The 21,259-nt window shown below is 40.2% G+C and overlaps 1 pseudogene; it reads left to right on the top strand.

The window, feature by feature from the left end:
- The first annotated feature begins 1,843 nt into the window (after positions 1–1,843).
- On the top strand, positions 1,844–2,450 carry LOC122479632 (annotated as a pseudogene).
- Positions 2,451–21,259: the final 18,809 nt, after the last annotated feature.

Here is a 21,259-nt window from a genome sequence, read left to right as displayed (position 1 = left end):
AGGTGGTTTTTATTGAGAGTGTTACTTTCTCTATCTTGTGACTTTGGTTATTTTATTTCCCTCCTCGCAGTGATATTTTGGACCCTCCACCAAGTGTGCTTTGATTTGTTCCTTGGTGTTTCCCTGTAAAGGAAAACAAACAGACTAATCTGGGGGAGGAAACAGGCATCCAAGTCCAAGGGCCAAGGGAACACCCTCACATAGTTTCTGCAGATCAGGAATCTGAGAGCAGCTCAGCTGTTGGTTTGGGCTGCAGTCATCTGAAGGCTAGACTGGGGGCTGGAGGATGCACTTCTAAACTCATTCAAATGGCTGTTGGCAGGGGTTTCATTTCCTCACCACCTGGGCTACTCCTCACAATGTGACAGCTGGCCTCCTTCAGAGTGAGTGATCTATTTCTGTCTCCAAACTCCTGCTTACTGGCCGCCGTGTGGTCACCACTGCCACTGAACGGGTAGTGGCCTCTGGAACCCACGGGGGCTTGAGGATGCTTGCAGGAGGGCCCCAAACTCATTCTGAGTTAGGCACACTGCTAGCAGATTAGGTAGCAATTGTCTGTGCAGCACCACCTATGGCAGGTGGCTCTGCGTTTATGCTGGGTGCAGGGGAGGGAAATGGCACCTGCCAGCTGCATTGTTCCTGGAGAAGACCCCTAGCATGCTCTAAAATCCTTATAAATGGATCTTCCTTATCTTTGCCCCAGGCACTGTGCAAACTGTTGATTCTGTTGCTTCTCCTGTGGCTGTTGTGTCTTTAAGAGTGGGGACGCAGCCATCACTAAACCTCCTGGTTTGCCCAGCGCTGAGTCAGCAGCCTTTTAAAGTGGCAGGCTCCAAGACCCACAGGTTATACAAACACAGAGCTCAGCCCTTTCTAGTTTTCAAAGCCAGACGTTATGGCGATTCATTTTCCCTGGGTGGGTTCCTTGATGTTTTCCATCTTTGTGCCTGCAGCTTCCTCACTCCTGGGGACAACTTCTGACCACTGTTTCTGCTCTTCCTAAACTCTCCAATACGGTTTCTTTTCTACATGTAATTGTGGAATTTTTTCTGAGAGTCTTCAGATCTCTCTTTTGTTTATTCACTCAGATATCTAGTTGTAAATGTGGGATGGAATGAGCATCAGGTCCTACTACTTCAGCAACTTCCCAGCATCTGTCCTGCCCTTACATTGTTCTTTCTAAAAACATTTATTGAGGTATAATTGACAGATGATATTATATTAATTTCAGGTGTACAACATGTCATTTTATAGTCATATACATTTATAGTCATATACATTTTATAGTCATATACATATAGGCAAATTGGTCACTACAACAGGTGTAGTTACCTTGTCATTCACAAAGTTAATACAATATTATTGATCATATTTCTCATGCTGTATACTACATCCCCATTATTTATTTTACAGCTGGAAGTTTGTACTTATTAAATTATCTACCCATTTTGCCCTCCCCACCACCAAGCAACTCCCCTCTAGCAAACACCAATCTGCTTTCTGTATCTATAATTAGAAGTTTTGTTTTGTTTTATTTTTTTATATTCACATATAAATGAAGTCATATGGTATTTGTCTTTCTTTGTCTGCCTATGTCATTGATATGACTATAGCTAAACCAGTTTTTGTTTTGTTTCCATTTGTATGGAATATCTATTTCCATCCCTTCACTTTCAGTCTGTGTGTGTCCTGACTTCTGAAGTAAGCCTCTTGCAGGCAGTATATAGATGTGTTTGTTCTTTATCCACCCAGGAACCCTATGTCTTTTAATAGGAGAATTTAGTCTATTTACATTTAAAGGAACTGTTGATATGTGTGAGCCAGAACCACCTTTGCCAACAACATGTTCAAGGTAATTCAGAGTTCTGTGGGGCCAGCCAGCCTTAAGTGTGCACACCGTCAAAGTCTATGCATCACCTAACAAGGACTCACTTCACAAAACTGCCGTGAAGGTTAAGGAGCTTTCACTCTACTCCATTTCCGAGGGTCGATCTAAATATGTAGAGGAGCCAAAGGACCCATCTTGAAGAAAGCATCTCACATCTCTGACATTATGGTGAGCCATATTCAAGGTGGTGTCAGGAAATGTACTCACAAACTAAGCCCAAAATGCAGAGCTTGGTTCAGTGGGGGTTTGACATCCCAGACAGGTATAAATATCTCCCAAATGTACCTCCTGGAGTTTTTCCAAGACTTGGTGTTATTGGTTTTACTGGCATTGTTTAACTTCTTTTGGCTAGAGGTTCAAAAATAAAGAAGCCAGTGTATCCACCTGGGTTCATGGGATTAGCTGCCTCTTTTTATTATCCACAACAAGCCATTGTATTTGTCCAGGGCAGTGGGAAGAAATTATATGACTGGGATTTACAAGGATACATAGTCACAGAAAATTTGTGGAGGTGAACTTTCAAAAGACAGGAAATGTGAAGAATTCACCTGGAAATAAGTAGAATGTTCAATGCTCTGCCCATTTTAATCCGTGTAGTAAACCAGTATTTTAACAGAAAAATGGCAGAGAAGTCAGTACTAAATGTAGTAAATTGGCTTTCTTCTTCAGGAAAAACGCTAGGCCTCTTGTTATCTTGGGTCATCACCCAAGACATAAGACAGACATAATATTGCTTATATTGGATTTTTAATAATAATATATGAGACCTCTTTTATCATATCTCAGACAATTTTATCATTTTTTAAAATTCTCATTTAAGTAGAAGATATATAACATTTTAACCATAGTTTGTTATAGTTCTGCGCTTATAGCTATTTAATCCACACTTGAAAATTAATAAAAAAGGGGGTGTCTGGGTGGCTCAGTTGGTTAAGCATCTGACTTAGGCTCAGGTCATGATCTCACGCTTCATGAGTTTGAGCCCTACATCCGGCTCTCTGCTGTCAGCACAGAGCCTGCTTCAGACCCTTTGTGCCCCTCCGTCTCTGCCCCTCCCCCATGCTCTCTCTCTCAAAAATAAACATTTAAAAAAAATTAATAGTAAAGTAGAATCTTTTCCAGAAGTGTGTAGATAATTTACAAATTTCTATGTGAAAACTCTACCTTTTTACTCCTTTTGCTATGCCTTTTATGTTATTTTTTATATTCATATGAAGTTTTTGTTTAAATTCCACTTAGTTACCATACATGTAATATTAGTGTTGGGTGTTAAAAACAGTGAGTCAACACTTACATATGACACTTGGTGCTCATCACAAGTGCACTCCTTAATCACCATCACTGATTTTCCCCATCCCCCCACCTACCTCCTCTCTAGTAACCATCAGTTTCTTCCCATAGATAAGAGTCTGTTTTGTGGTTTTCCTCTCTTTTCTTCCCTTATAATTGTTTGTTTTTGTTTATTCAATTCCACATGTAAATAAAATCATATGGTATTTGTCTTTCCCCACTGACTTATTTCACTTAGCTCGATACACTCTAGCTTCATTCACATCATTGCAAATGGCGAGATTTCATTCTTTTTGAAGGCTGAGTAATAATCCATTGTATGTATACACGACTTCTTCTTCATCCATTCGTCAGCCATTGGACATTTGAGCATTTTCCATAATTTTGCTTTTATCGATTCTACTACTATAAACATTGGGGGTGTGTGTATCCCTTTGAACTAGAATTTTTGTATTCTTTGGGTAAATACATAACAGTACAAGTGCTGGATCATAGGGTAGTTCTGTTTTTAGCTTTGTGAGGAACCTTCATCCTGTTTTCCACAGTGGCTGCACCAGTTTGCATTTGTACCAACAGAGGAATCCCCTTTTTCTACATCCTTGCTAACATCTGCTTCTTGTGTTGTGATTTTAGCCATTCTGACAGGTGTGAGGTGATATCTCATGATAGTTCTGATTTATATTTCCCTGATGATGAGTGATGTTGAGCATCTTTTCATGTGTCTGTTGGCCATCTAGATGTGCACTTTGGAAAAATGTCTATTCATGTCTTCTGCCCATTTTTACCAAATAATTTGTTTTCGGGTGTTGAGTTTTATAAGTTCTTTATATATTTTGGATACTAACCATTTATCAGATATGTCATTTGCAAATATCTTCTCCCATTCTGTAGGTTGCCTTTCAGTTTTGTCGATTGTTTCCTTTGCTTTTTAGGAGCTTTTTATTTTGATGAAGTCCCAATAGTTTATTTTTGCTTTCATTTCCCTTGCCTCAGGAGACATATCTAGTAAGAAGTTGCCACAGCTGAGGTCAGAGAGGTTACTGCCTGTGTTCCCCTCTAGGATTTTAATGGTTTCCTGCTTCACATTTAGGCCTTTCATCTATTTTGAATTTATTTTTGTGTATGGTGTATAAAAGGGGCCCAGATTTATTTGTTGGCATGTTGCTGTCCAGTTTTCCCAACACCTTTTGTTGAAGAGACTGTGTTTTTCTCATTGGATATTCTTCCCTGTTTGTCAAAGATTAATTGACCATACAGTTGTGGGTTCATTTCCAACTTTTCTGTTCTATTCCATTATCTGTCTGGTTTTTGCTGTGTTTTCTGTTTCTTTGTTGAACTTCTAATTTTGTTCTTGTATTGCTTCCCTGATGTTATTAAATGATCTCTGTTCTTTTGTAGATCTCTGCCCATATGTGGAACAAATAACTTGAATATTTTTGTAGGGTAATTTCTGGATCTTCATTTCTTTGGGGCCCAGTACTGGAGATTTACTGGAGACTCTTTTGGTGGAGTCATGTTTCCCTGATTCTTCATGATCCCTATAGTCTTGCATGTGTGCTTGTACATTTGAAAAAGCAGTCACCTCTTTCAGACTTTATGGACTTCCAGACTTTAAAGGAAACCTTCACTCATGTGTGGGGGCATGCTGGATCATGGATCTAGGGTACAGGATGCCAAGTATGTGGATATGTGGTGGTACTGGGTTCTGGGGGACATGATAATCTGCGGTTCAGGCCAGTGGACTTCACAGCATTGACAATTGTATGGTCCTTGGCTAACACTACAGGAGGGCTGCAGTGGCTGTAAGAGCAGTTGGGGGTCCTCAGCAGCACCTCCAAATCCAGTAGCTAGGGACCAGGGTAAGCAGCAGTGGTGGCTAGAGCCAGCGGTGTGCACACACTTGTCTGCAGGGGCCAGCTTAAGGTTCCTATGTAGTGGCAGGAGCCATTTGCAGAGACACACGTGGTGAGGGAGGCCAAAGCAAGTGGCAAGAGCCGAGGTCAACTATGGACTTACTGGTAGCTGTAGAGGCCCTGGCTGCTTGCATGTGCTCCTGTGGCTGTGTACGCTTTCCATCTGGGTGCACATATTGCAATGGAGGTTGATGCTGGGGGGTGCTGGACTGGGGGCATGCAGATACATAACTGGAGGGACTTGCAACAGGTGGGCACAGTAATGCTGGCTGGAGACAGAAGTCAGAACTGATCTGGGCTCACAAGCAGCTGTGAAGTCCTTGGTTGTTGGTGTTCTCACCTGTGGCTGTATACTTTTCCCTGGGGCATGTGTGCTATAGTGGAGGTGGTTGATAGGCAAGTGTGTGGAGGTGCACAGCTGGAGGGGCTGTGAGCATGAGCATAAGCATGAACATGAGCATGGCAGTGAGGGTCAGTGGGGAGAATCTAGAGTGTCATCTTCCACCCACACAGCCATAGAGGACTTGGATGACTGTTGGCATGCTTCCGGGGATCCAACAAGGAAGTGGAAGGGAGCAAGGAGAGACTCATATGGCTGGCTTTAGCAAACATGAATATTTATGGGAGAGACACTGGAAAAACCTGGGTCTGTGGTGGTTCTGCTGGCCATTGGCTTTGTTGGTGGCAAAATGTGCTGAGTTTGTCTGCAGAGCAGGTCTCTCTGAACTGCACTTATTCTCACTGTGCATCTGTTAATAATAGCTTCTGCTTTTCTTTCTTCTTCCTAACCAACTCTCTGTGTCTCAGCTTTGCCAGTCTGGCTGGGGTGAAAACAGTGGGACCTTTGCACAGTGCCCTGGGAGACTGGGGAAGCTGGTCGCTCGCTTCAGTATTGCTTTCCTGGGGAGAACTCTTTCTAGCTGGGAAGTTAGTTGTTGGTGCTGAACAGTGCTGACTTGTGGGATGGGATGATGAAGACAAAATGAAGATGTCTGCTTTCTCTTTCAAGTTTTTTGTTTGTTTGTTTCACTGTGTTGCTTAAACTTCTTAGGTGGACTCTGGAGGTCTTCCAGAAATGATTAGTTGTTTTTTTGTTTTTTTTTAATGGATAGCTGTCCAATTGTGGTTCTTTGAGGGGGATCATGGAAGCTGGGTTCTTCTACATTGTCATTTTTCTACTTTCACATTCTTTGTCTTTTTTTTTTAAGAGAGAGAGAGAGGGCGTGCAAGTGGGGGAGATGGGCAGAGGGAGAGAAAGAGAATCTAAAGCAGGCTCCATGCCCAGTGCAGAACCTGATGTGGGGCTCAATCCCACAACTCTGGGATCATGACCTGGGCTGAAATCAAGAGTTGGATGCTCAACCTACTGAGCCACCCAGGCGCCCCCACATTCTTTGTCTTAATGCAAATGTGTGTGTGTGTGTGTGTGTGTGTGTGTGTGTATTTCTGTGTTTTCTCTCCTGTTCTATGAGTCTATTTCTTTATGTGTTAGCCAATATCAGCACCTTATCAGTAGCTTTTATACCTTATTGGCATATATTCAATAGAGCAAGTCCTCCTGCCTGTCTCTTTAAATACAGTCCTAGCTATTCTTGACCATTTTTGTACAAATTTTATAATCAGGTTGTTATGGTCCACACATATGTGTGCACATGCACACACACACACACACACACACACACACAAGGAATTGGGATTTTGAGTTTTATGAATCATGAATATGATCTCTTGCCATTTATTTAGGTCTTTACTAATTTCACTCACTAATTTATTATAGTTTTTTTTTCCATAGGGATCTTGTACATTTTTAAAGATTTGTTCCTAGGTACTATATGTTTTTTGAAGTTTCAACTATAATATATTAGTATTTTGTTTGCTGCACATATATAAGCACAAAGTTGATTTTGTCTATTTATTGTATACAGAAATTTTGTTGAGCTCATTTTTTAGTTGTAATAATTAACTATTGATTCTTTTGGAATTCCTACATAGAAAATGATATGATCTATGAATAATGACAGACTTGTTTTTGTTTCTGAATATACATCCAATATAAATTTAATCTCTTTTAAAAAAAAATTGGGAGGGCCTGGCTGGCTCAGTTGGTTAAATGTTCAACTCTTGATTTTGGCTCAGGTCATGATCTCATGGTTGGTGAGATGGAGCCCCTCATGGGGCTCCGCAGTGACAGTGCAGAGCCTGCTTGGGATTCTCTCTCTCCCTGTCTTTCTGCCCCTCACCCCCAATAAATAAGTAAACTTAACAAACTGAGGGTTGCTGGAGGGGTTGTGGGGGGGGGCGCTAAATGGGTAAGGGGCATTACGGAATCTACTCCTGAAATCATTGTTTCACTATATGCTAATTTTAAAAAATAAAAAATTAAATTAAAAAAAGTACTTAAAGCTTTTTTGTAATAGCTAGAGTTTTATTTTAAAAGTTTTATCTTTTCTTTTTTTTTTTAATTTTTTTTTATTTTCAACGTTTATTTATTTTTGGGACAGAGAGAGACAGAGCATGAACAGGGGAGGGGCAGAGAAAGAGGGAGACACAGAATCAGAAACAGGCTCCAGGCTCTGAGCCATCAGCACAGAGCCCAACGCGGAGCTTGAACTCCTGGACCGCGAGATCGTGACCTGGCTGAAGTCGGATGCTTAACCGACTGCGCCACCCAGGCGCCCCGAATTTTGTCTTTTCTTAAGGAGAATTTATTTTTTCTTTATTTTTTAAGTTTATTTTTTAATTAAAAAAGATTTTTTAGTGTTTATTTTTTTTTGAAGTTTATTGTCAAATTGGTTTCCATACAACACCCAGTGCTCATCCCAAAAGGTGCCCTCCTCAATACCCATCACCCACCCTCCCTCCCACCCCCCATCAACCCTCAGTTTGTTCTCAGTTTTTAAGAGTCTCTTATGCTTTGGTTCTCTTCCACTCTAACCTCTTTTTTTTTTTCTTCCCCTCCCCCATGGGTTTCTGTTAGTTTCTCAGGATCCACATAAGAGTGAAACCATATGGTATCTGTCTTTCTCTGTATAGCTTATTTCACTTAGCATAACAGTCTCCAGTTCCATCCCTGTTGCTACAAAGGGCCATATTTCATTCTTTCTCATTGCCACATAGTACTCCATTGTGTATATGAACCACAGTTTCTTTACTCTACTACAAAGCTGTAATCATCAAGACAGCATGGTATTGGCACAAAAACAGACACATAGACCAATGGAATAGAATAGAAACCCCAGGACTAGACCCACAAACGTATGGCCAACTAATCTTTGACAAAGCAGGAAAGACTATCCAATGGAAAAAAGTCTCTTTAACAAATGGTGCTGGGAGAACTGGACAGCAACATGCAGAAGGTTGAAACTAGACCACTTTCTCACACCATTCACAAAAATAAACTCAAAATGGATAAAGGACCTGAATGTGAGACAGGAAACCATCAAAACCCTAGAGGAGAAAGCAGGAAAAGACCTCTCTGACCTCAGCCGTAGCAATTTCTTACTTGACACATCCCCGAAGGCAAGGGAATTAAAAACAAAAATGAACTACTGGGACTTTACGAAGATAAAAAGCTTCTGCACAGCAAAGGAAACAACCAACAAAACTAAAAGGCAACCAATGGAATGGGAAAAGATATTTGCAAATGACATATCGGACAAAGGGCTAGTATCCAAAATCTATAAAGAGCTCACCAAACTCCACACCTGAAAAACAAATAACTCAATGAAGAAATGGGCAGAAAACATGAATAGACACTTCTCTAAAGAAGACATCCAGATGGCCAACAGGCACATGAAAAGATGCTCAACATCTCTCCTCATCAGGGAAATACAAATCAAAACCACACTCAGATATCACCTCACGCCAGTCAGAGTGGCCAAAATGAACAAATCAGGAGACTAAAGATGCTGGCGAGGATGTGGAGAAACAGGAACCCTCTTTCACTGTTGGTGGGAATGCAAATTGGTGCAGCCACTCTGGAAAACAGTGTGGAGGTTCCTCAAAAAATTAAAAATAGACCTACCCTATGACCCAGCAATAGCACTGCTAGGAATTTACCCAAGGAATACAGGAGTACTGATGCATAGGGGCACTTGTACCCCAATGTTTATAGCAGCACTCTCAACAATAGCCAAATTATGGAAAGAGTTTTATCTTTTTTTTTTTTTAATTTTTTTTCAACGTTTATTTATTTTTGGGACAGAGAGAGACAGAGCATGAACGGGGGAGGGGCAGAGAGAGAGGGAGACACAGAATCGGAAACAGGCTCCAGGCTCTGAGCCATCAGCCCAGAGCCTGACGCGGGGCTCGAACTCACGGACCGCGAGATCATGACCTGGCTGAAGTCGGACGCTTAACCGACTGCGCCACCCAGGCGCCCCAAGAGTTTTATCTTTTAAAAAAAATTTTTTTCAACGTTTATTTATTTTTGGGACAGAGAGAGAGAGTATGAACAGGGGAGGGGCAGAGAGAGAGGGAGACACAGAATCAGAAACAGGCTCCAGGCTCTGAGCCATCAGCCCAGAGCCTGACGCGGGACTCGAACTCACGGACCGCGAGATCGTGACCTGGCTGAAGTCGGACGCTTAACCGACTGCACCACTCAGGCGCCCCGAGTTTTATCTTTTTAATAGAACTCAATTCTGTATTCATAGCATAACTAAGGCACAAAAACAGAAGCTTTTCCTTTACTGAATCCAAGAGAATTAAAGGTAGAAGTTCAGTACCTGGGACAGCTCACTGGACCCGCGGCTTGTTTTGGCTCTGTGGAAAACAGCTTTTATCCTAAGAATGTGCGATTTATGTGGTTGGCTATTTCTAATTAAAACAACATTATTAGAGCATTCTTGATATTTTTTTGCCATCTTTTTATGCTGGAGCTATGTAATAAACTTTATAGTCACAAGCTTTTCTTTGAAATAGGGGTCAATTTTGTAAACTAAAAGTCAGAGGCAAAGGAGATTAAACCAAAGGAAGATGTTGGTAAACATCAATCCGAATCTTGGGGAGTAGGGAAATTGTTGCAGGATTTTATTCCACTTGCATTTGTCCAAACACAGCATTCAGATATGATGTTTTTAATCTAAGACTATTCTAGATGTCATTAGGGAGTTTGTTTAAAACCCCTGGATATATGTGATCTTAGCATGTTTCTCAGACTTTAATAACAATCTTGATAAAAAGCTATTTTCTTTCTTTATCCATTCCTTTCATTCTTTTTCTTTTTTCTTCTATAGTTACTTTCCATTCTCTGAGGGCACTGTGAGAAAAATACTGCTGTAGAAGAGGAAGCTGAACTTCTTATGTATTTGGACAACAACTGCCCTAATGATGTTATGTTTCAATCACACTAAAGAAGGCCAAGGTAAGCAAGAATAGAGTTTTACATTAACTAGACTTTTAAAAGATTAAAAATCTTTTGGGGACCAGAGGGCCGTTTAGTTTCCTTTTGTAAAGTAAGTTGGCTAATCATAATTAACAAGAGAGAAATCTAAATTCTCCAGGAAATATTTTTAAAAACATGGCCCAAGCCATACTGCAATAAGGAGAACAATCTTATGCTAAGTTTAGTGGATTGAAAAGATACAAAGAAGCCTGGGTTCTTGTGCTGTCTGTGATCCATGATATTATCTCAGAATGCTTACTTCTGGATTTCTCAATATTTTAGAAGAAACAAATTTTTAAGGCACTTAAGAAATAGAATTTTTAAGGCACTTTTGAAAGTTTCTCAAGCTCCCAGCTAAATATTTTCCTCTTAAGAACGTAAGGTAGGGTTCAGGAAAATGGGACTATCAGTACCCTAGGCTCATCTCATCCCATGAAACACAACTGGATAACTACCAAATCATACTAAGTACCCCAGAAATTGGCCTGAAGACTGACAGAACAAACTCCACAACTAAAGGGAGAGAAAAAAGCAAATCAAAGAAAGTAGGAAGTGTGGAGATGTGTTTAGGGGAGAAGCAGATCACAGGTAGTATGGAGAGAAAGGAGCCAGGGTCACAGAACGGGCAAGTGAGAGAGGAGTCCACAGGGGAACGCACAAGGAGAATGTTTATCCATTGGCTTGCATACAAGAGGGGCTGAATTTCATGAGTTCTTGCAACCAGCCAGGCTTAAAGCCTGGACTTTAAAGGTTGAGAAGCTTGTCTGGGATAGAGCCTGGAGGGCACTGCACTTCTTTTGTAGAGAAGGCAGGCAACAACCCGGAGACAGACAGCATGGTAACAGTGATCTGAAGACAGCCTGGGGCACACTGGGGGAGATTATTCTGCTCTTCTTGGAGTGCATCCCTGAGAGGCAGAGTTCAAGGAGACACAACTCTTTGGGAAGAAAAGAGCCAGCCAGAGCCATTTCCTTTCCCTGCCCCTCAGCGTAAACACAGAGCCACCTGAGGGAACCAGCTCAGCCCTGACACTGGCCGCCTAACTTGCATATACAAAGACCCCTCCCCCTTTGCTGTGGTGGGATTGCCCTTCTCATTCAAGCTTGCCTCAGTCCCAAGGTGGTAGGCCCCTCCCCAAGAAGACCGGCACAAGCCCGTGCCCACACCACATTCCCTCACCAGAGAGTTCTGCAGGGTCTCAGTTCTGGTGGAGATGGTATTGGGTATCATTTCATAAGCAGACAAGAGCACACCTGGTTAAAACTTGCCACACGCAGGCCAAGGACCACACGCTGCCCACAGCAGGCTAGAAGATTCTCTGCAGATGACTGGCCTGAGGGTATACCAGCCAGAACACAACAGCATACCACACGCAGCACACATTGGAGATGTTCCTTGAAGCACCAGCCCTGGGCACTACGTGGCCTCTTTTTATAAAGCCATTACTTTCAGGAGCAGGGAATATAACTGGCTTCTCTAACACAGAGAAGAAGACAGAGACAAAAGGCAAAAATGGAGGAATTCATCCCAAAGGATAGAACATGACAAGGTCATGGCCAGAGATCTAAGTAAAACAGACAAAAATGACATGCCTGATGGAGAATGTAACACAACAATCATAAAGATACTCACTGGGCTTGAGAAAAGAATGGAAGGCATAAGTGAGACCCTTACCACAGACACAAATAGTTAAAAAGAATCACTCAGAGATGAAGCGTGCAATAAACAAGATTGGAAACACACCTGATGTAGTGAACAGCAGGCTAGAGGAAGCAGAAGAATGAATTAGTGACCTAGACAACAAAGTAATGGACATTAATAAAGCTGAACAAAAGAGGGAGAGAAGTATGGAACCGGAGAGTAGGCTCAGGGAACTCAGGGACTCCATCAAACCTAATAACATTCATATTATAGGAGTCCCAGAAGAAGAGAGAGCAAAGGGGGCAGAAAATTTATTTGAGGAAATAATAGCTGAAAACTTTCCTAAACTGGGGAAGGAAACAGACTTCCAGATCCAGGAGGCACAAAGAACTCCCATAAAAATACACAAAAGCAGGCCAACACCTATACATACAGTAATTAAATTTACAAAATATCATGATAAAGAAAAAACCCTAAAAACAGCAAGACAAAAGAACAAGGCTAGCTGCAGAACTCTCAACAGAAACTAGGCAAGCCAGAAGGGAGTGACATGATATATTCAAAGTGCTGAGTGGGAAAAATCTGTGGCCAAGAACACTCTATCCAACAAGGCTATCATTCAGAATAGAAGGCAAGATCAAGAGTTTCTCAGACAAACAAAAACTATAGGAGTTCGTGACCGCTAAACCAGCCCTGCAAGAAATATTAAAAGGGACTCTGAGTGGAAAGGGAAGACCAAAAGTGACAAAGACAAGAAGGGATCAGAGAAAATCTCCACAAACTGATAAAACAAGTAATAAAATGGCAATAAATACATTGCTATCAATAATTACTCTGAATAATTACTTTGACTGGACTAAATGCTCCAGTCAAAAGACATAGGGTGTCAGACTGGATAAAAAAAAAAACAAGATCCATCCATATGCTGCCTACAAGAGACTCATTCTAGACTTAGAGACACCTGGAGACTGAAAGTGAGGAGATGGAGAAATATTTATCATGAAAATGGATGTCAAAAGAAAACTGGAGTAGCAATACTTACATTGGACAAACTAGATTTTAAAAATAAAGGCTATAAGAAGTCATGAAGAAGGACACTATATCATGCTAAAAAATATATCCAAAAAGAATATATAACAATTGTAAATATTTATGCACCCAACATGGAGCACCCAAATATATGTCAGTTAACAAACATAAAGGAACTCATCGATAATAATACCATAAATAATACCATAATAGTAGGGGACTTCAACACCCCACTTACAACAATGGACAGATCATCTAAGCTGAAAACCAACAAGGAAACAATGGCATTGAATGACACACTGGAACAGATGGATGTAACAGATACATTCAGAATTTGAATTAAAGCATTCCATCCTAAAGCAGCAGAATACACATTCCTTTTAAGTGCACATGAGACATTCTCGAAAATAGATCACGTTTGGGTCATAAATCAGGCCTCATGAAAAACAAAAAGACCAAAGTCATACCATGCACCTTTTCTGATCACACGCTATGAAACTAGAAGTCAACCACAAGAAAAACTTTGGAAAGACCACAAATACATGCAGGGGCGCCTGGGTGGCTCAGTTGATTAAGCAACTGACTTCAGCTCAGGTCATGATCTCACAGTTTGTGAGTTCGAGCCCCACGTCAGGCTCTGTGCTGGCAGCTCAGAGCCTGGAGCCTGCTTCAGATTCTATGTCTTCCCCTCTCTCTACCCCACCCCTGCTCATGCTCTGTGTCTCTCTGTCTCTCAATAATAAATAAACATTAAAAAGAAAATACCACAAATACATGCAGATTAAACAACATGCTGCTAAACAGTGGATCAATCAGGGTATCAAAGAAGAAATAAAAAATTAAATGAAAAGGAAAACACGATGGTCCAACACCTTTGGGATGCAACAAAAATTGCATATAAAAGTCTATATGCTTCCTAAGAGGGAAGTATCTAGATAGGTCTACCTCAAGAAGCAAGAAAAATCTCAAACAAACCACCTAACCTTATACCTAAAGGAGTTAGAAAAAGAACAAGAAATGAAGCTTAAAGCCAGCAGAAGGAAGGAAATAATAAAGAGAGGAAATAAATGATATAGAACCAAAATAAAACCCAATAGAACATATCAGTGAAACCAGGAGCTTATCAAAAGGAAAAAAACAAAGACCCAAATAAATAAAATCACAAATGACAGAGGAGAAATAACAACCAACATCACAGAAATAGAAATAATTATAAGGGAATATTATGAAAATCTGTATGGCAACAAATGGGGCCACCTGGAAGAAATGGATAAATTCCTAGAAACATATAAGCTACCAACACTGAAATCATAAAATAGAGAAAACTTGAACAGACTTATAACAAGCAAAGAAATGGAGTCAGTAATCAAAAATATTCCAACAAACAAAACTCCAGGGCCAGATGGCTTCACGGGTGAATTCTACCAAACATTTAAAGAGGAGTTCATATGTGGATCTTGAGAAATTTAACCAGAAGACCATGCCAGAAGGGAAGGGGGAAAAAAAAGTTACAGAGAGGGAGGGAGGCAACCATAAGGGACTCTTAAAAACTGAGAACAAACTGAGGGTTGATGGGGGTGGGGGAGAGGGGAAAGTGGGTGATGGGCATGGAGGAGGGCACTTGTTGGGATGAGGACTGGGTGTTGTATGGAAACCAACTTGACAATAAATTATATTTAAAAAAAATAAAGAGGAGTTAATACCTATTCTTCTCAAACTATTCCAAAAAATACAAATGGAAGGAAAACTTTCAAATTCATTGTATGAGGCCACCATTACCCTGATACCACAACTAGATAAAGACTCCACTAAAAAGAGAACTACAGACCAATATCCCTGATGAACGTGGATGTAAAATTCTCAATAAAATACTAGAAACCGAATCCAGTAGTACATGAAAAGAATCATTCACCATGGGCAAGTGGGATATATTCCTGCTTTGTAAGGGATGTTTGATAATTGCAAATTAATCAACATGATACACCACATAAATAAAAAGAGAGGATAAGACCATATGATCCTCTCAATAGATGCAGAAAAATCTTGTGACAAAGTAAGACATCCATTCATGATAAAGTCCCTCAACAAAGTAGGGTTAGAGTGAACATACCTCAACATAATAAAGGGCATCTATGAAAAACCCACAGCTAACATCACCCTCAATGGGGAAAAACTGAGAGCTTTCCCCTAAAATCAGGAACAAGATCCAGGTGTCCACTCTCAACATACTACTGGAAGTCCTAACCACAGCAGTCACACAACGAAAAGAAAAGGCATCCAAATCAGCAAGGAAGAAGTTAAACTTTCACTGTTTGCGGATGACATAACACCTTATAGAGAAAAACCTGCAAGATTCCACCAGAAAACTGCCAGAACCAATACACAAATTCAGTAAAGTCACAGGATACAAAACCAGTGTACAGAAATCCGTTGCATTTCTATACACCAATAACGAAGCAGCAGAAGGAGAAATTAAGGAATTGATCGCATTTACAATCGCACCAAAAACTATGGGATACCTAGGAATAAGCCTAGCTAAAGAGGTAAAAGATCTGAAGACTCTGAAGACTATAAAACACTAATGAAAGAAATGGAAAATGACACAATGAAATGGAAAAACATTCCATTCTTATGGATTGGAAGAACAAATGTTATTAGAATGTCTATACTAGCCAAAGTAACCTACACATTTAACACAATCCCTATCACACTACCAACAGCATTTTTCACAGAGCTGGAACAATTATACAATTTGTATGGAACCACAAAAGACCCTAAATAGCCAAAGCAGTCTTGAAAAAGAAAAGCAAAGCTGGAGGCATCACAATCCCACACTTCAAGTCATATTACAAAGCTGCAGTGATCCAAACAGGCATAAAAACAGACACATGGGTTAATGGAACATAATAGAAAAGCCAGAAATGAACCCACATCTATGTGGTTAGTTAATCTTTGACAAAACAGGCAAGGATATCCAATGGGAAAAAGACTGTCTCTTCAACAAATAGTGTTGGGGAAACTGGACAGCAACGTGCAAAAGAATGAAACAGAACCCCTTTTTTTACACCATACACAAAAATAAATTCAAAATGGATGAAAGACCTAAATGTGAGGCAGGAAACCACCAAAAATCCTAGAGAACACAAGCAGTAACCTTTGTGATATGGGCCATAGCAACTTCTTTCTAGATATGTTTCCTGAATCAAGGGAAACAAAAGCAAAAATAAACTTTGGGACTTAATCAGGATGAAAATCTCTGAAGCTTTTCATGAAGGAAACAATCAACAAAACTGAAAGGCAACCTACAGAATGAGAGAAGATATCTGCAAATGACATATCTTATTAAGGGTTGGTATCCAAAATATATAAAGAACTTATAGAACTCAACACCTAAAAAATAAATGATGTAATTACAAATGGGCAGAAGACACAAACAGACATTTTCAAAGAAGACATCCAGATGGCCAACAGAGACATGAAAAGATGTTCAACATTACTCATCATCAGGGAAATCCAAATCAAAACTACCATGAGATATCACCTCACACCTGTCAGAATGGCTAAAATCAATAACGCAAGAAAAAACAGGTGCTGGAGAGGATGCGGAGAAAGGGGAATCTTCGTACACTCTTGGTGCAAATGCAGACTGGTACAGCTACTGTGGAAAACAGAATGGAAGTTCCTCAAAAAGTTAAAAATAGAACTACCCACTGATGCATAGGGGCACTTGTACCCCAATGTTTATAGTAGCACTCTCAACAATAGCCAAATTATGGAAAGAGCCTAAATGTCCATCAACTGATGAATGGATAAAGAAATTGTGGTTTTATATACACAATGGAGTACTACGTGGCAATGAGAAAGAATGAAATATGGCCCTTTGTAGCAACGTGGATGGAACTGGAGAGTGTGATGCTAAGTGAAATAAGACATACAGAGAAAGATAGATATCATATGGTTTCATTCTTATGTGGATCCTGAGAAACTTAACAGAAACCCATGGGGGAGGGGAAGGAAAAAAAAAAAAGAGGTTAGAGTGGAAGAGAACCAAAGCATAAGAGACTCTTAAAAACTGAGAACAAACTGAGGGTTGATGGGGGGTGGGAGGGAGGGGAGGGTGGGTGATGGGTATTGAGGAGGGCACCTTTTGGGATGAGCACTGGGTGTTGTATGGAAACCAATTTGACAATAAACTTCATATATTGAAAAAAAAATAGAACTACCCTACGATCCAGCAATTGCACTAGTAGGTATTTACCTAAGAATACAAAAATACTAATTCAAGGGGATACATGCACCCCAGTGTTTATGGCAGCATTATCTACAATAGCCAAATTATGGAAACAGCTCAAGTATCCATCAACTGATGAATGGATAAGGAAGATGAAATGTGTATATATATATATATATATATATATATATATATATATATACAATTGAATATTATTCAGCAATAAAAAATGAAATCTTGCCATTTGCAACAGTATGGCTGGAGCTACAGAGTATTGTGCTAAGCAAAATCAGTCAGAAAGGCAAATGCCATACGATTTCACTCACATGTGGAATTTAAGAAACAAAACAAATGAGAAAAGGAAGAGAGAGAGAGAGAAGAAAACCAAGGAACAGACTCTTAACTATCGAGAACAATCTGACTGTTACCAGAGGGGAGGTGGGTGGAAGGATGAGTGAAGTAGGTGATGGGGATTAAGGAGGGCACTTGTGATGAACACTGGGTGATGTATGGAAGTGTTCAAACACTATATTTTACACCTGCAGCTGATATTATGCTGTATGTTAACTAAGTGGAATTTAAATTAAAACTTTAAAAAAAGAATGTAGGGTAGTCACTATTGTATAACTGGGCTCATTAAATATTTATTTATTTATTATGTACTTTCTATATGCTGGGCACTGTGTGATTCCTATGGATACGAAGAAGGTTGTTCTGAGTTTTTGAAATGTACCCGCCTTGCCTCTTTAACTTTTGGGAGGCAATGATGGAAGAGGTACTCCTTTGTCTTACCAGTCTTTGTGGGGTTTTAGAACAAAAAGAGTACTGTGAATTTGGAAATAAATTTAGAGAGAGGTTACTTACTCCGGTCACAAGTATTCTATGCTGTAATAAGAAGGAATTGACATTACATAGTGGGGAGGAGTATGGACTTGGGAATCATAGTAGGAGGTTCAAATTCTGACTCTACCACATATGAATTGAAGGACCTTGAGTCAGTGAGTTGACCTGCTAACCCTCAGTTTCTTCATCTGTAAAATGGGAATAACAAGTACATACCTCATGGAGCTATTGGGTGGATTAAATTATCTAAGGTATGCAAAATGCTCAACAGTGTCCCTGATGCGAGCTAAGTGCTCAAAATGTGAGGCATTATTATTATTACTCTTATTATTATTATTATTTAGAAACATGAAAATATTGTTACTGTCCACATGCATTACAGAAGAGATGGATCATGGATTGTTCTAGAAGATGAGGAAGCAGAAAGGATGGATCAGGGAAAACTTTCTGAGAACAGCTGTGTTTCAGTAGCACCAATCTGATGTTGGGCCATTTTGACTCTCAGCATCAGGGATCTAAACAAAGACTGTAAAAGACTTTTAAATACAGAGAACAAACTGAGGGTTGACGGCAGAGGCGGGGGCGGTAGGACGGAGGGGCAGGGAAATGGGTGATGGGCACTGAGGAGGGCATTTGTTGGGATGAGCACTGGGTGTTGTGCATAAACGATGAATCATGGGAATCACTCCCAAAGCCAAGAGCACACTGTATACACTATACGTTAGCTAATTTGACAATAAAGTATGAAAACATAAATAAACCAAAACCTGTGTAGCCACATTCCATTCTAGCCATCAACTAAGCTGTTGGCCATAGTGAGTGATGCACATCTTGGAGAGCTGGAGACCAGCCCTGAGACTCATGATGTAGTGACCTCATTGCCATCTGGCATCAGTATCAGAGGGATCAATCACCAGATTTTCCACCACATGTCTGTTTTGTAATTCCTGAGGGTGTCCTGTTTCTTCAGAGAAGGAAGGTCCTTAATTGGAACTGCTCCATCATTCACAGTCCCTCAGGACCCATATTTTGTAATTTCAAGAACCTGCCCATAGAGGATTACGTTTAATCACTCAAGTAGTATGTAGAAAAGTTGATTCCTAAATCTTAATTATGTATACATAATTATTGGACCACTTTCTCAGTAAAACCAGGTAAGTCTAAACAAATCTACATTCCCTTGGTGTTTAAAACTCTTGATTTTTAATGAAGCCCCTCAGGGTTTCAGGTCAATTTAAACAAAGAGAAAAGCATGAAACTTTTAAACAATGATTCCTGGAACTCATTTTAATTAATTATCTAATCCCCTCCCCTGCCATTTACCAGTGTGTTCTAAGATAATCAATTGTTAAAAGCTGTCAACCCTGCTCTCTTCTTAGACCAAGATGTTCCAGGTTGGGGGCATACAAATGTCTGGAAAAGATCCCCCCACCCTCATCTGTGCTCTTTGCACCAACCTTCCCTCTCTGGTCCATAAGCGTGGGGTAGGAAGGTTCTGGATGATTATTGACGCTATCCCTATAGGACAGAGGTAGGGTTTCTTCAGCAGTTCAGCCACACCCACACCAGAGCTCTAAGATACCTTCTCAGCAAGTCTTGGCTTTCTCAGTGGTTGCAAGACTGCTTCAGTAGCCCCACACATTTAAAAAAAAATCCCTTGAGCAACTATACACAAAAGCAGAAATGAAGAGGGAAGGTTTCACCACATCCCTCATCAGGGAGGAAATCTCCCTAGAACTCTTCCAGGAGACCTCTCCTTCTGTCTCAGCCACAATGAGATCAATCGCACATACACAACTTTGGCAGTTGACTCATCAATGTAATTTTAACATATTTTATGAAAACTTCAATGTCAAAACATCCTAATTTCTTGGCATCCATTTTTCCTTTGGCCATTGTATTCCCGACCACATGTTATTCTTTATCATGATCCATCTCTGAAATGATGAATAGTGATAACTAAGCCTAACGAACACCTAGTTCTCTCGCCCTCTTACTGTCGTCATGCCTACAGTCTGATCATGACATCTGATCACTGTGCCTTTGCCTCCTGTTTGTCCTCAGGATTTAACAGTGCCCTGCAATTTTTACTTTTGTCCCTCTCCAGCTGGGAGACACCCTCTGTGTCACTATGAACCCTCTCTCTGTAGCATCCTCAACCCTCTTGTCTCATAGTCTTCCTGTGACATGTGCCCAACATGGATTAATCTGACCATCTGGCCATTCTACTCCCATTTGGACTGATGGAGAACATAACACAAACATGCAGATTGGTGCCACTTCAAAAATATGGTGTCAGTTCTCCACTGCATGGCTTGGCAATTCTCTTAACTAGCAGAAGTCAGCTTTTACTCATATTTTCAGTGGCTATTCAAAATATTTACTTCTCTCCCTAACCCTCAAACATCGTATCTGTTTCCTATCTCTTGGCAGATAGGCTTGCTTCCATTTCACAGAAAAAGTAGGAACGTCTTGTGTACTAAATAGCAATAATTACTCATATGCATAATTAATAAGATAATGTATCCACAAGAGTCTTCGCTTTGTTTATAAGGACTTTTTCTTCTTCTAAGATTTTATTTAAATTCAAGTTAGTTAACAAATAGTGTAGTAGTAGTTTCAGGAGTAGAATTTAGTGACTCATCACTTGCATACAACACCCATTGTTCATCCCAACAAGTGTCCTCCTTAATGCCCATTACTAATCTAGCCCATCTCCCCACCCAACACCCCTCCAGCAACCCTCAGTTTGTTCTCTGTATTTAAGAGTCTCCTACGATTTGCTGCCCTCTCTGTTTTCATCTTTTGTTTTTCCTTCCCTTCCCCTTTGTTCATCTATTTTGTTTCTGAAATTCCATGTATGATTCTTCTAAAAGAAGGTAAAATCAATTATATTTCTATCAGATCTGTGTGTCAGATCTATCTGTCTACCTACCTACTTACCTACCTACCTACCTACCTACCTATCAATCTATCAACATCAGCAATTTACCATGAAATGCATAAAGAATAAGAAAGACTGCTAAATAAATAGACAT

This window comes from Prionailurus bengalensis, chromosome C1 (genome assembly GCF_016509475.1).
Source record: "Prionailurus bengalensis isolate Pbe53 chromosome C1, Fcat_Pben_1.1_paternal_pri, whole genome shotgun sequence".
NCBI classification, from domain to species: Eukaryota; Metazoa; Chordata; class Mammalia; order Carnivora; family Felidae; genus Prionailurus; species Prionailurus bengalensis.
Note: the sequence above shows the minus strand (reverse complement) of the source record. Positions and strands in the feature narration are given on the sequence as shown.